Source organism: Notothenia rossii, assembly GCF_949606895.1.
Source record: "Notothenia rossii genome assembly, chromosome: 5".
In the NCBI taxonomy this organism is placed as follows: domain Eukaryota; kingdom Metazoa; phylum Chordata; class Actinopteri; order Perciformes; family Nototheniidae; genus Notothenia; species Notothenia rossii.
Window position 1 is genome coordinate 51,311,295 of NC_136903.1, and position 14,768 is coordinate 51,326,062.

The 14,768-nt window shown below is 43.5% G+C and overlaps 2 protein-coding genes and 1 long non-coding RNA gene across 3 annotated transcripts in view; 2 read left to right on the forward strand and 1 right to left on the reverse strand.

Annotated features, from left to right (window-relative positions):
* LOC307039104 overlaps positions 1-14,768 on the reverse strand; it is a 514,347-nt gene that overhangs the window by 416,667 nt on the left and 82,912 nt on the right. The gene's annotated exons all lie outside the window — the stretch shown is intronic.
* LOC307038731 (E3 SUMO-protein ligase ZBED1-like) overlaps positions 1-14,768 on the forward strand; it is a 236,827-nt gene that overhangs the window by 199,128 nt on the left and 22,931 nt on the right. The window lies entirely within an intron of this gene.
* LOC307038730 (uncharacterized protein) overlaps positions 1-14,768 on the forward strand; it is a 111,727-nt gene that overhangs the window by 30,823 nt on the left and 66,136 nt on the right. The gene's annotated exons all lie outside the window — the stretch shown is intronic.

The window sequence follows — 14,768 nt, forward strand, 5'->3', positions numbered from 1 at the left end:
AATAATATACAGAATTGAAGGCAATGTACATTATGCTTGTCCAGCCTATCAAATGTAAACATTGAATACAATATACACAAGATTGACTATATATGAACCTCTGAAAATCATGTTAGCTCCTGTTAGCTAGAAGACACAACACTCACTGGCATAACAGCAGACAGCAATCACAACACTAGGATGAGGTCAGTAAAAGAAAGTGATCTCAAGCCACTGTAAGAAGGGTCCAACTGTAGACCAGGTAGACCTCATATATGCGATCCTATATGGAGAGTAGGGTGGGGGTGCGATGTAGGGCTAAAGATTACATTACATGTCACTTGTTAGACGCTTTTATCCAAAGCGATTTACATACATTCGGAACTGTGGACAATACCCACAGGAGCAATTTGGGGTGAAGCGTCTCAGGGACACAACGACATGCTGACTGCAGTGGGACTCAAACTTGCTATCCCCTGATTCAAAGATCAGCGCACTAACCCCACTGAGCCACAGCCTCCCAAAGATAACCATGTGTTGGTCAATGGTAAACAACCATGTGAATATAATACGTCCTCTGAAAATAAAGAGAAAACATCTCCTCTTTTGTAAAGTGTTTGTGAATTATGTGCACCCAAACCTAATATACATAAAAAACAGACATTCAAAAAGATGTATAAGTATTTCTTACTCAGGACCATTACTATGGGCTCAGAACAGTCTCATAATACACACATGCACACAGAAGGATTAACACTTGTATTTCATGATCCGCAAAAGGATTCACACTTGTATTTCCGTTGTTCAATGCACACACAAATCTATTCCGTTTCATATACATGTAAATAAAATCCAAATACAGAAAAAAGTTTTACAGATGTATTTTTATCCTCACATATTTGTTTTCCGTTTAAAACCTCTGAACCTGCAAACACAAACCGCTTTCTGTGCATGGATCGCTGTGCATTCGTGTTTGGGTTTTTTGAGACTCCCCTGACGGTCAGCCGATTCGTACTTGTAATTTTTTCTATCTATAGCCAAACAGATGTCTCCTCAATTCTAAGCCAATCACATGAGCGGGCCCCCACGAGGGTAGATTTCTTGCGTTCATGACTTAGCGCTTCATGTACGCATTTTTCGCAGTCCGGAGCTGACAGGTCCATGGAGCCTGCCTGCAGGCACTAATCTCAGGAGACCTCCACTCTCAGTTCATTGCCACTTCCCGAACAGGAAATGAACGCACATACAAGCCTTTATATTATTAAGATACAGCGCCACTTTCCGAAACATTGATTAATGCTTGTGTACACAAAAACGGCAGGCAAAACCGTTTTAAATGTGTTTTTCCTGTATGGCGAATACAGCTGCTTTATTTATGTCTGTATGAAGTTGTTGTGAGTGTGGAGGGAGCAGCTACAGGTTAGCTTAGCCTAATCGATCAGTGCACCACGAAGCCAGTGCTAGACAGTGAACTGTCAACGGGGGGAGCCCCATCGGTCATTATCGGCCGATATTCACTCTTAATAGTTTGATCGGTGCTCTCTATAAAGGCCGATCAGGAGAGCTGGATCTGATCGATATGGACATAAACGCGAGAGAAGTATAACTGGACGCGAGAGAGAGAGATCAGATCAGCTGCTGAGTCTGACGGAGACACGCAGCTCTGCATAATCACCTGAAGCTCCGCCCTCTGTTTAGCGAGCTGAGCGGACTGCGCAAAATGTGTATATGAAGCGCTACGTCATGAACGCAATAAATCATACCCTCGTGGGGGCGCGCTTAGAATGAAGGAGACATCTGATTGGCTATAAATAGAAACAATTACAAGTACGAATCGGGTGACCGTCAGGGGAGTCTCAAAAAACCCACACACGAATGCACAGAGATTCATGCACAGAAAGCGGTTTGTGTTTGCAGGTTCAGGGGATTTAAACGGAAAACAAATATGTGTGGATCAAAAATACATATGTAAAACTTTTTTCTGTATTTGAATTTTATTTACATGTATATGAAACGGAACACATTTGTGTGTGCATTGAAAAACACAAGTGTGGATCCGGAAATACAAGTGTGAATCTTTTTGCGGATCATGAAATACAAGTTTGAATCCTTCTGTGTGCATGTGTGTATTATGAGACTGTTCTGAGCCCATACATTACACTGGTATGTTGGCCCACTAGTGTTTTATGTGAGCATTACATAGGATCCTACTCTGTAAAAAAAAGCAGCTTTAGTTCAATTTCAGAAAAAACTTAAGACTTTTTTACCCTTGCTGACCTCAGGGTCCGAGTGGAGTGCACCAGCTGGGCATAAAAAAGTAGGTCTTAACTCTAATGTCGGGCTTAGCTACGTCCGACTTACCCCCAGTTTCCACTGGGTCCGTCTGCGCCGCATTGCGCCGCGTCACGGCTGCGCCGCGGTTTTGGTCTAGCGCCATAACCCACCGGACGCGTCCCAGAAGCGTTTCAGAAGCGTAGCGTCGTGCGTGCAGGCTCGCAGTTTTGTTATTGATTCGGGTTTAATTTGGGTATTAATTAACCTTAAAACATTAATATGTAGTTGTTACCTTCCACTCCACAAACTGCAGCGACTAAAAACCAGGCCTTGTCCTTTCTGATGTTGTCTGTAGTAAGCATTGGTTACATCATATAAAATAGTGTGTTTTTCCACTTCCATGATGAAAACCTCGTCGTCCATTTTGCGTATCGTAGTGGAGGTGTTGTGATGAAGGAGGCGGGTCTGATAAATTAGTATATGTGGGGGATGGGGCTGGCCCGGATGCTCACTTTTCCACTTCCTGCGAGGGGTGGCTACCTTACGTTACGGATGCGCCGCGGCAAAAATAGGTTTCATCATAATTTTAGAGAAGCGCTGCGCCGAGCTGCTTCTGGGCCGCTTCTGGGCCGCTTCTGGGACGCTTCTGGGACGTAACGCGGCCCGTGTGGTGGAATAGCACCCATTGACTAGAGTGGCCGCGATCCTTACGACCGCTGCGGCGCAGCCGTAATGGTGCGTTCACACCGGACGCGATGCGACGTTTGGGGGCGGCGCGATTACATGTAAAGTCAATGCAGAGACACGATCAGACGCGAATTTGGTCCGACGGCGCGCATAAAGCGGTGGACGCGGCGCGAATCACGTGATTGAGGCGATTGAAGGGGGCCGCGTCAAACGCGAGAGTTACATTTTTTCAACTCGAGCGTCAAATTCACGTGACACGTTCTCGCGGAAGCCAATCAGAGGCGAGGATCTCAGCCTGCAGTCACTGACGTTCAACCAGAAAACATCAGCCATTAACTGTTAGTAGTTAGCACACAGAGATCACAGCTCCTCATATCTGTTCAGAAACTCTACAGAAGTTAATCAAGTACAAACCACAGACTGTCTGTGTCATGGCGAATAAAGTCGCTGGTTTATTTATGTCTTTAGGCCGTTGTTATGAGTGTGGAGTGAGCATATACAACGTTAGCTTAGCCTGGTCGACCCAATCTCCATTCAGAAAACAAGCATTTTAAAAGGTTTTTCGCCTGCCGTCTGTCTGCAGACTTGTCAAGCATTAATTCATGTTTTTTACTAACCGGTATCAGTATGTTGTTACGTCGGCATTATTTAAAAACGTGTATTACAATTTAATCACGGTTAAATATGTTCATTTTGTTGTGGTTGTAGCTCCCGAGCCAGCGCGTCTTGTTGAATGATACGAGTAAACACAGCTGGCAGCCGCGGTGAAACTCGAGCGACTAGAGCGATTTGATAGGAGCGTTTAAAGCGAAGCGAATATTCGCATCGCGTCCGGTGTGAACGCAACATAATGCGGCGCAGTGCGGCGCAGACGGACCCGGTGGAAACTGGGGGTTAGTGATTCAAATTTACACCGAGTACACCAAGCCTGACTAGTCTAGGTCGTAGCTGCGCCTGGTCTTAAGATGCGCGTCCACGTGAATACAAGCAAAACAGTAATTGTTGCCAAGCAACACACGTCTACATAATTTAACACTCGAACTCCTCCATTCAGAGCAAACTAAGATTTGGATAACAAAGTCATGGATAACAGAAACCAAAAGAAGAGAAAAATGACGCCCACAAGAGGGATTTTACAGAGCTACAGCGTGAACTGGTGAAGAGATCGTTCGTCTTTGAGGTGGAGACCGCAAAACTGCAGCGGAACATGACAAAATTGAGCTGGAGAAGGACAAATTAAGACTCAAAATTATAATTCTTAAGAATCAGCAAAGAATCACTGAAGAAGACAATTTGTCATTCACCATTCTCTAATCATATTTGTTGTACTTGTTTTTATCTCTATTTCATGTTAATAGTTCTCCAAATGTTGTTATCTAATGTTCTTGTGTGTGTTTTTTGAATAAAATAGGCTATAAAACGGCCTAATGAAAATATGTGGTCACAATGGGAGCTTATTGAAATGAAATTGCAAAAAAACAGCGTTCATATTACAAATATACAGGGCTATATTATGTTGTTTATTATGTGATTGTGGTTAACTCGTCCACTGATATCTTCACGGATGCCAGGAGGATTTTACTGCTTCTTCTTGTGTTGGTATTGGTAAGTAAATATAATTCCCAAGGCGGCGCTGGAGAGCCAAGGAAACGTGTCTAATAGCCCGACATGCAGTTGTGCGATGAACATTAATCATGACTCCCACATAATGGCGGCTGGTGGAAAATATTTTTGGTGGGGCTGTTGATATAGTGAGTAAAAGATTTTTTTTAGGAGAAATGACCCCTTAAATTGGGACTTCTGGTGATGTAATGGCCCCATAAAATCGTGTTTCTAGGGCCAGGAACAACCAGGCTGAGTCTCCACTCGGAAAAACCTAGTCAAGCCAGCCCTCACGTGATATTGCGGTGCGCGAATATCCTATGCCAGGCCTATTCAACTGGCGGCCCGCGGGCCAGATGCGGCCCAGAACCAACTCCCGAGTGGCCCAGCCTCCCGTAGCCAAATTCCTACACTAGTACAGACCATGAACGCAACACTCCGCATTGCATAGAAACCACCAAACCACAACGCAGCACGTTTTTTGAAAGTGCATCTAGTGGTGCTAGTAACGGTGGTCCTATGATAGCAACTCTAAAACATGTCTCTCTCAACCCTGAAGCGTAAACAGAGACAAAACGGTCATTTATCTTGTGGAGCAGATCCAGGGGCGCCGGAAGCAGGGGGGCCAAGGGGCCATTGGCCCCCCCACTTTTATGGATCAATTCAAAAATATACGTGTATTTGTGTAAAAAAATATTTTTCCGGGGTTCGAGTTTTTTGTTTGATTTTAAATAAGCAAAGTCTTGGCTTTCAGAATATGAAACTTTTATTTCCAAAAACAAACGATAAATACAGTTTTGAAGCTTGTAAAGGGAAGAAGACAGGCACCTCGCTCTCACTCGGCTCCCCCTCAGCGCAGCAGCAGCAGCAGCTCCCCTCCCCCTCCCTCTCACTGAAATTATTAATGTAAACCGTATAGTAATCTAGATAACACGGCAGGGTCCGTGACAGTTTCATCTGATTTCAAATAAACAAAGTCTTGGCTTTCAGAATATTAAACTTGTTTCGGCAAATCCAGATGATAAATACAACTTTGAAAGCTTGTAACGGCATAATTACAAGAGGAGAACGGAGTAATTTAACGTCACAGGGCATAACAACAGCCGGTGTTTCTCGTCTGTGTGTTTAACACAGACACACTTGCGAGTTTACCCCAGACAAGTAATCCAAACGAAAATATTTTCCCTCCATAGCTACTCTGGTCATTTGCCCCGCTAATAATCAATCAGATCGATGGATTCCAGAGAAGAGGAAACTTTGAACGTCTTTTTCTCAAAATTATGACTCGGTGGCAATCATTATATAATGTGACATTTTGCTTAATATTTGGAGTACAACAACAATCCTGATATCATTAGAAAGCTAGGAATCTCCTCTTTCCAACAGTGTATACAACTCAAAATGTGTCTTTGGGTCAATGCGAGCAGTTCAAATATTGCACTAGGTAAAATAAAGCAGGCAAACATAACAGGAAGAATATGTACATTTTAATCCAATCAAAGAGGACATTGTCACACCATTCAAATGTATCAAGTAGCCTACATTACAACCAATAAAAAAGCTGAGATTTGTTTATTTGTTACGTTGTTCTGTGTGTGGCAGCCGTTAACCTAGAAAGATAAACTTAGCTCGCAAACATGTCAGAAGAACCAGCGCATAAGAAAATGAAATAAAGTCAAACTAAACTTAAATTCAACCACTTCAATGTCACATCCCTGACATCCACCACAACTCCGGAGCCTGGACCTTCAACTATAGAACCAGCGCAGCCAGATAAACCCAAAAGCAGCAGCTCTGCGGCCGCAGAGACTGTCAAAACCGCAGGCCTCGTTGAACCGAAACAGGCTGGTTCCGACTGCGTGGAGGCTTGTTGTCGCGACATCGAGACGGGTAAAGCTGCACAGCTAATTGTTGATAAAAAGGAGACCGCTAGATCGTTTGGACAAAGAGAAAGGTACTTTAATGCAGAATGGTACAAAAACCGAGAGTGGCTAATTCTTTGTAAAACCACTAAACGGGCCTTCTGTGAAATTTGCAGATTTGCTGCTGTCAAACGGCTGGTAACTTTCTCAAAATGTGGAGATGACAGTTTTGTAAATACCGGATGTAATAACTGGAAAAAGTGCCCAAGCCTCCTGGACAGCCACGAAAAGTCCAATGTTCACAGAGAGTGTGTTCAAAAAAAGTGTGCTTTCTTCAGTCAAACACCAGTCAACATCCAGCTTGTCCAACAGGAGCGTATTGAGCAGGAAAAAAGAAGAGATGGGATGATGGAGCAGCTGCGCTGTCTGCAGTTTCTAACCCGTGATGAGGATAAGGAGAGCAATTTCAAAAGGCTAGTAGAACTCGTAGCTGATAAAAACCCCACTCTGAGAAGCTTCATGCTCACCGGGAAATATGCATCACACGAGACAATCAATGAACTCATAAACCAAATGTATCGGGAATCTCTCACCACTTTATTAACAGAAATTAAAAACAATGCAGAACATTATGCAGTTATTGTGGATGAAACTCGCGATTGCTCCGGGCATGAACAATTGTCTCTGACTGTACGATGGGTATCAGCTGATTATGTTGTCCATGAAGACTTCATAGGAATGTATGACTGTCCTAAGACTGACGCATTATCAATAACGCTTACTATTAAGGACATGTTACTGAGATGCGGCCTGGACATTGGTGACATGAGAGGGCAAACCTACGATGGCGCATCTGTTCTACAGGGACAAATGTCATGTGTGGCCAAACGTTTTAAAGACATCAATCCCAAAGCAATCTCAATGCATTGCACTAATCACAGCTTAAACCTCATACTCCAGGAAGCTGCTTCAAAGTGCAACATGGTACGTGGTGCCTTCAGTTTAGTTCACGACATACATGAGGTCATCAACAACTCACCAAAACGACTTGCCATCTTTAATACCATTAGGGATGCTGCAGCTGCTGCCTCTCCTACTGTCAGTGGCCTCACACCGCTCTGCCCCACTCGCTGGACAGCCAGAGGCAGTGCAATAAAATCCCTGCTTGCGAATTATGAAGCCGTCTACGACACGTTGGATGAAATAATCCGAATGGGGGGGAACACAGAAGCAAGCAAGAAGGCACCAGGGCTGCAGGCATTGATGACTCAATTTAGTGTGTTCTTCGGATTGAAAGTGTGTCTTACACTGTTTTCTTCTGCGGAAGAGGTGGCTCGGGTGCTCCAGTCCAAAGACCTCTCAGCAGAGACAGTTAAGTCAGCAGTGCAGATGCTCCAGACACACTACACAAACCTGAGGTCCACAGAGGCATTCCACAGCATCTTTGAAGAGGCCCAAAGAACGAACATGAGCGACCTGGTCCAGGCCCCGGCTCTTCCTCCAAGGCGGCGCGCTCCACGCCGTTATGATGATGGGGATGCGTCTCATCAGTGGGAAAATCCAGAGGACTACTTCAGGAGCCAGTTTTTTGAGGTAGTTGACCTGCTCACTTCTGAGCTGACTCGCAGGTTTAACCAACCCACTCTGCAAATGCTGATGAGTATGGATCAGGTACTCCTCACAGCAGTAAACAGTCCCCCTGGTTTCGGCAGCATCAACATCCCCCAAAATCTGGTCGACATGTACACAGGTGATATTGACATGGAACGGCTGTCCACCCAGTTGTCACTGTTTCCAGCAGTTTTGCAGGCACACAACAGTAGTTCCGCCGCTGAAAGACCCATCATGCAGGTGATAAAGGTGTCCACAATCACCGACATGCTGGCGGCACAGGGACGAGGCACGCAATCCCTCTTCAGTGAAGTGGATAAACTTCTACGGCTGTATTTGACTGTGCCAATGTCAAATGCAACAGCTGAGCGGAGCTTCTCCAGCCTCCGTCGGTTGAAGACGTTCCTCCGTTCAACAATGTCCGAGCGCCACTTAAATCACCTTCTCTTCCTCCACATCCACAAAGATTTGACCGACGGCCTGGACCTCAAAAAAGTGCTCCGGAGCTTCTGCTTTGCCAGTGAGCGAAGGGAGGTTTACTTCGGCAAAATCTAGGAAGATTGTGTAGATTTAGCCACGTGGAAATGTTCTTTAGCTTTAGCCTAATGTCGGACATTTGTTTGAAGGGTGCTCCGCCTCCACCCTCACCTGTGATTGGACATTTGAGTCATGTGATTTTGATTACATGACATCACAGCTTGTGTTAGGTGTTATTAACCAATAGTTTCATTGGAAGACCTATTTTATTATACAGTTAATATTACGCCCCAGCCAGGCCAGTTCGAGTGGCTCTTCGTCCTTTTCGTAACTGTATTACAACTATTGTTCATCGGTTGAATAAATAATTTATGTCAATTTCTTGAATTTTTTTAATAAGTTTCATGAATTGCATTACCTCCTGTAGCCAGAGAGGCGGAGTGATTACCACTCCGCCCTGGCGGAGGCACTGGCGGACTGATTACCACTGTAGATTTAGCATTTCTTTCACATACACACACACACACACTTTTTGGCCCCCCCACTTCTGAAATGAATCCGGCGCCGCTGAGCAGATCCAAGTCAAGCTGGACCTTTTCGCGACCGACTTGAGCACGGGTCGGATGCTGCATTTTCCGACGCTCCCCAAACACATCACATCTCCGGCACAAATCACGGATGGGATGACAGATTTCATTGCGAGGTTGAAAGAGAACTTTGCCGATCGATTGGATGGACTTGCTCTGCCCACAGAGGTGATGGGCTTTGCCAGAGACTCCTTCACTGTTGCCATAGAGGGGGACGTATCAACAAGAGCAAAGGAAGTGGTCCCCTGCATCGACAAGGGGAAATATACACTGGAACTTATTGACATGCAGCGCACTAACGGGCCAGCGAAGCTTTGGAGTGATGTCAACAAACAGCAGTTCCCTAACGTTCAGAAAGTAGCGATCTGTGTGCTCAGTATCTTTGGATCAACATACACATGTGAATCAAGCTTTTCACACATTAACTCAATCAAAAGTAGCACTCGCTGCTCCCTGACTGACAGCACTCTTCACCAATGTCTTAGGATTCACATCCTATGAGCCAAAGATCACTGCTCTTGTTCAAAACATGAAAAACACAAACAATTTCCCTTCTCCCATTGAGAAAGTCAGCGATGACAAATCACAAATGAGGTGATAGTAAGCACCTAGTTTACTATAGTAGACCTGTAGTGTAGTATTCATTCATATAGTTACCCGTATCCCTTGTTATGGGTTTGTGCACTGAAGGGTTTGACAGTTCTTTCTGTATTCATTTAAATGCACTTTGTAATGTGTCTGGGTCAAATGTGACCAAAACGTATGATTTTTTTGTTATTACTTGAAAGTGAAAAAATAGTATTGCTTTGTGTTGCATCGGAGCTCTTTAGCTGTTTTTTTTGTATGTGAGGACATTTATTAAGACTGCTTTTATTGTATTCAGTAAATGCACTTGTTGATGTGCCTGGTTCAAAAAACATAACCTGAATATTTGACTTCTAAAGCAAACAAATGTAATGCTACAAATGTGCACTTTTTTTCAGATTCTGTTAAATTAATGCTAATTTGTTGTGTTTTTATGCACTTTTTGACCTACCTTTGTTAGATGAACAATGAATAAAAATTGGATGTTATTCATCGCAGTAATATGTGTTGGTTTAAAATGTGTCACTACCCGCTTTTTACAGGGCGCTGAATGTCTGGCCCAGCTGAATTTTGTAGTTATAAAATCTGGCCCAACTGAATGTGTCGTTGAATAGCCCTAGCCTACACCTTACATTCATAATTTCAGCGGGAGGGAGGGGAAGCGTCGCTGAGGGACAGTAGAGTGGCGAGTGAGAGCTGTCATCTTCCCTTTACAAGATTCAAACGTGCCTGTAGCTAGTGAGATTGAATATAACAATCAAAAATAACAAAATATACACAGCTAGATCAGATCGCGTTTTAGATGCGACTTTAGAGTTTAGGGGAATTATTGAAATGAGATTTGTACAGTTTTCCGCGGCATCTGCTGCTGCTAAAATGTGGGGCAGGGCTGAAAAGTGGGGGGGCCAATGGCCCCCTGGCCCCCCCGCTTCCGGCGCTCTTGGGACTCGATCACCTGCTGCAGGGTCAGCCTGTTCTGGGGACAATGGAAAACCATCCGCACGGTCCTGGTAAGGGAGGGGCTGCAGCTGGGGGGGCAGTGGCGGGGCCGGTGGGCTCCGGTGCTCCTGCAGCCCTGGTGCTCCAGCTGGTCCGGCAGAGGGGAACTGTACTCTCACACCCCCCCGGACCCTAAAATACAAGTTGTTCAGCTGTGGGTTGTCTTGTTACATGTCCAGCGACAAGTCATTGATAGAGGGATAATTCTTATCCTAAATTATGGCACAACATTTGTAATTTAAATATATGTATTGGTAGGGATGCTGAAATCAATAATGTCATGATTTATTACAGTGTCCTTTTAACCATACCTACCTTTGCCCCTGAGCCAATCAGGAGTGGAGTACACCAGCTGGGCGTAAACTGGGCGTAACTCTACGTCCGACGTAGAACCGAAGGTTAAAACCAAACTAAAGTTATGACTAGTGCACCACTTAGACTTAAGCCCTGTATGCGTTGCGCCCGGGTGTAACTTTTACGCCTAGTATGGAGCAGGCGTAAATCGGAAAGAGAGACTAGTATCCATAGTAACTTAAAACAGGCAAGAAGGAAAATAACTATGGCAGTGCGTCTTGTTTACATGTTGTAACAACGGGCATTAAGACAAGAGAGTCGTCCCTGATCGAACAAACCCACTAGACATCTATTCAGTGAGCTGATAGAGGTTTCGTTTCGGCAGACAAGCCCTTTTTGATTTAATGGAGGAGATCTCCAAGAACAGAACGGATCAGACAGAAATGCTGTGCTCTCCCCAACCTTGCAGGTGCTGATTGCGCTCAGATTTTACTTTAATACTGTGGGAGCAGTGGCGGCCGGCCCCTAGGGGCGCTAGGGCCGCCGCCCCACCTCTTCCCACATACAAACAAAAATATTAAAAAATATATTAAAAAAATATATATATATATTTCAAAAAATATATATTTCAAAAAAATATATATTTTATATTTTTTATTTTTAATGAACAAGGTAAATATCATACAATTGGTATCAGTAAAATGTATAATCTACAATAAAATCTTGTTTAAAATTGTGTTACGATGTCTAAAGTTACTGATAAGTCACATATTTCCTGCCTGGCCTTGCCCTTGGCTTTAGCTTATCATTACGGGGCGCTGCCCCCGAGCCAAACAGCAGCAACCAGCACGTTGCAAAAGTCTCAATAGTAAACTGTGCTGCCGAAACATAATTTCAGCCAATCAGCGCCGTCAAATATTTTGGTCACGAGAGCGCTCACGTTGGCGCCCACGTTGCTTACGTGCGTTGACGTGAGTTGTTTTTTAGACTCGTGAGGAACTGGGGTAGTATCTATAGCAGGGGTCGGCAACCCCTGGCACGCGGCACCGTAACCAGTGGCACACTAGGAATAAGTGGAATAAGTGTGCAAAAATATTTAAATTGTATTTTCGGATCCTGAACGAGACCGCCGCCAGAGCGCGTCTCCCGTTACTTGCAGAAGGAAGCCATGCACGCAACGCAGCCCCGTTCTCTTTATCTCCAGGTGACTTTCTGCCGCTTTCCTCCGTGGTGCAGTGCTGATCGTTTCACCACGGAGGAAAGCACTTCACTAATTGCAGTACCCATAAGGAGCTGTACAAATGCCGCAGTTTTTGCGTGGCTGTGTATTTAGTTGAAAGCCCACTGGCGATCTGCTCATCTCTCATCGAAATAATATGCTACAAAGGGGCGGACTGGCCATCTGTGTGTTGAACTTTCCTGTCGGCTCCCAGACCGTAGTCGAGGAGGGCAGAAGCAACAAGCTTCAGGTTCAATAACCAACTTTAGCTTAGAAGAATATGAAGAATATGTACATTTTAACCCAATCAAATAGGACATTGTCACACCATTCACCATTCTAATGTATCCATGTAAATTACTACCAATAAAAAAGCTTAGATTTGTTTATTTGTTACATTGTTTACTTTATTTGTTACGTTGTTCTGTGTGTGTCAGCCGTTAACCTATATAAAGAATACACTTGCAAACATGTCAGAAGAACTAGCGCAGAAGAAAACTAAATACAGTCAATCTAAACTTAAATTGAACAACTGGAAGGTCACATCCCTGAAATCCACATCTCCGGAGCCGGGACCTTCTTCAATCATAGAAACAGCGAAGCCAGATGAACCCAAAAGCAGCGGCTCTGCGGCCGCAGAAACTGTCAAAACCGCCGCCGCCCCCACCGCCGTTGTTGAACCGAAACAGGCTGGTTTCGACTGCATGGAGGTTTGTTGTCGGGACATTGAGGCGGGTAAAGCTGCACAGCTAACTGTCGGAAAAAAGGAGACCGCTAGTAGATTATTTGGGCAAAGAGAAGGTACAAAAACAGAGAGTGATTAATTCTTTGCAAAACCATTAAACGATACTAATAAATTGCGATGTTAACAACATCATGATAACCTCTTATTTTTTTTTAACTTATGATCATACCTTTGTTTAGTCTAGAAAAAGGTAAATGTGTGCATTTTATTATAAAGTTGTGTAGGCTATATTTACAGACTGTTGCAAAAACTAAGAAGCTTATAAACATCAGGTTTAAAACTAAAAGAGCTTTACAAAAAAGTAACATAATTAAAGATGCTTGGAGTTTTATTTGAGTTATTCATTTACATTTTTTGTCAAAGAGATGCAGATTTGAAACCGTTGTTACATACAGTTACGGTATTTCCTGTTTCTGCCGGAGAGAGGAGAGTTTGTCCCAGAGCTTGCATTTACTCCCTCCATCTCACAGGAGGGAGCCTCGTGTGTCACTCCACGGAGTTCACTCCGTCACGGAGGGGGAGTGTGTAGGGGTAGGGTGTAGGGCGTGGTTTGGGATTGGGCCATACACACACACTTTTTTTGCCCCCCCCACTTCTAAAATGAATACGGCGCGCCTGTCGAGTCCTGCTCCTGCAGCCCCTCCCCCTGCCGCCGCCGCCCTCCTCACCGCAGGCTGAACTGCCCTGCCCTGGCTATGAGCTGCATCTGAGGAAAAGGACTCAACACACACCGAGGAGTAAAGTAACTAAGTACATTTACTCAAATACTGTACTTAAGTACAAATGTAAGATACTTGTACTTTAAATGAGTATCTCAATATATTTGCTACTTTGTACTTCTCCTCCGCTGCAATTCAGAGGTAAATATTGTACTTCTACTCCATTAATTGAATGCCTTTAGTTACTTTACAGATTTGAATTAATGATGTGAACTATAATCAACTCTTAAATCAGACTTTAAATATATTTTTGAAGCTATTACTTTTCTACCTTTAACTTGAGTAACATCTGCAATTCATGACTTTAACTTGTAACAGAGTATTCTGTATATACACATGATGGTTTAACCGGGGTTTTAAATGAGGGAAGTATTCAAATCAGGATGGAAAACAAGATATGAAAGTATCTGTGAGAATGTATCCGGATGTTTTGTAAATGGAAACTCAACAAGTAATAAGATTTATAAAGTTGTTTCTATCCAAATCGTTCCCCTGGTTGTTTCATTTCTCTGCTTCTTAATATTGTCATGTACTATTTGCATGATGTCTGCTCTATGACCGTTAGCAGCCACAGGTTCCTGAATATATATGATAATTAGATCATGCACTTCGGGTTGTGTGTTCACAAACAGAACAGAAATCCACCCTGCACTGTATTTCCCCTTTGCTCTGCTTTACTCTCCATCTCGGTGATCTCATAGTTTCCATCAGCTACACACACTAATGCATACACAACATACTGTATCTAAGTGAGTCAATCTGGGTATTCATTTGCAAATGTTAGGATGGGTTTTTGATTTCATTGAAAGAGGTGAGTTCTACTTGTCCAGGTGTTGTTTTAGAATGCTGCTTAGATTTGAGGTCACTAGGTCATATGAAATGAAAGCTATTGAAAAAAAATAGACTTATTAATAAAAAAATACATTTAAAAAAAAAAAACCTATATACCAATAAAGAAAGAGGTGTGTACTCCTTCAGCTCAGCATTACAATGATGTAATGTATTATTATTATTATTATTATTATTATTATTAAAGCTATTGAAAAAAAAATTCAATATGAAATCAACACTGGAATCCAATCAAAAGAAATGTGTTCAACACGTCGGGGTACTACAAGGCTGCATTGA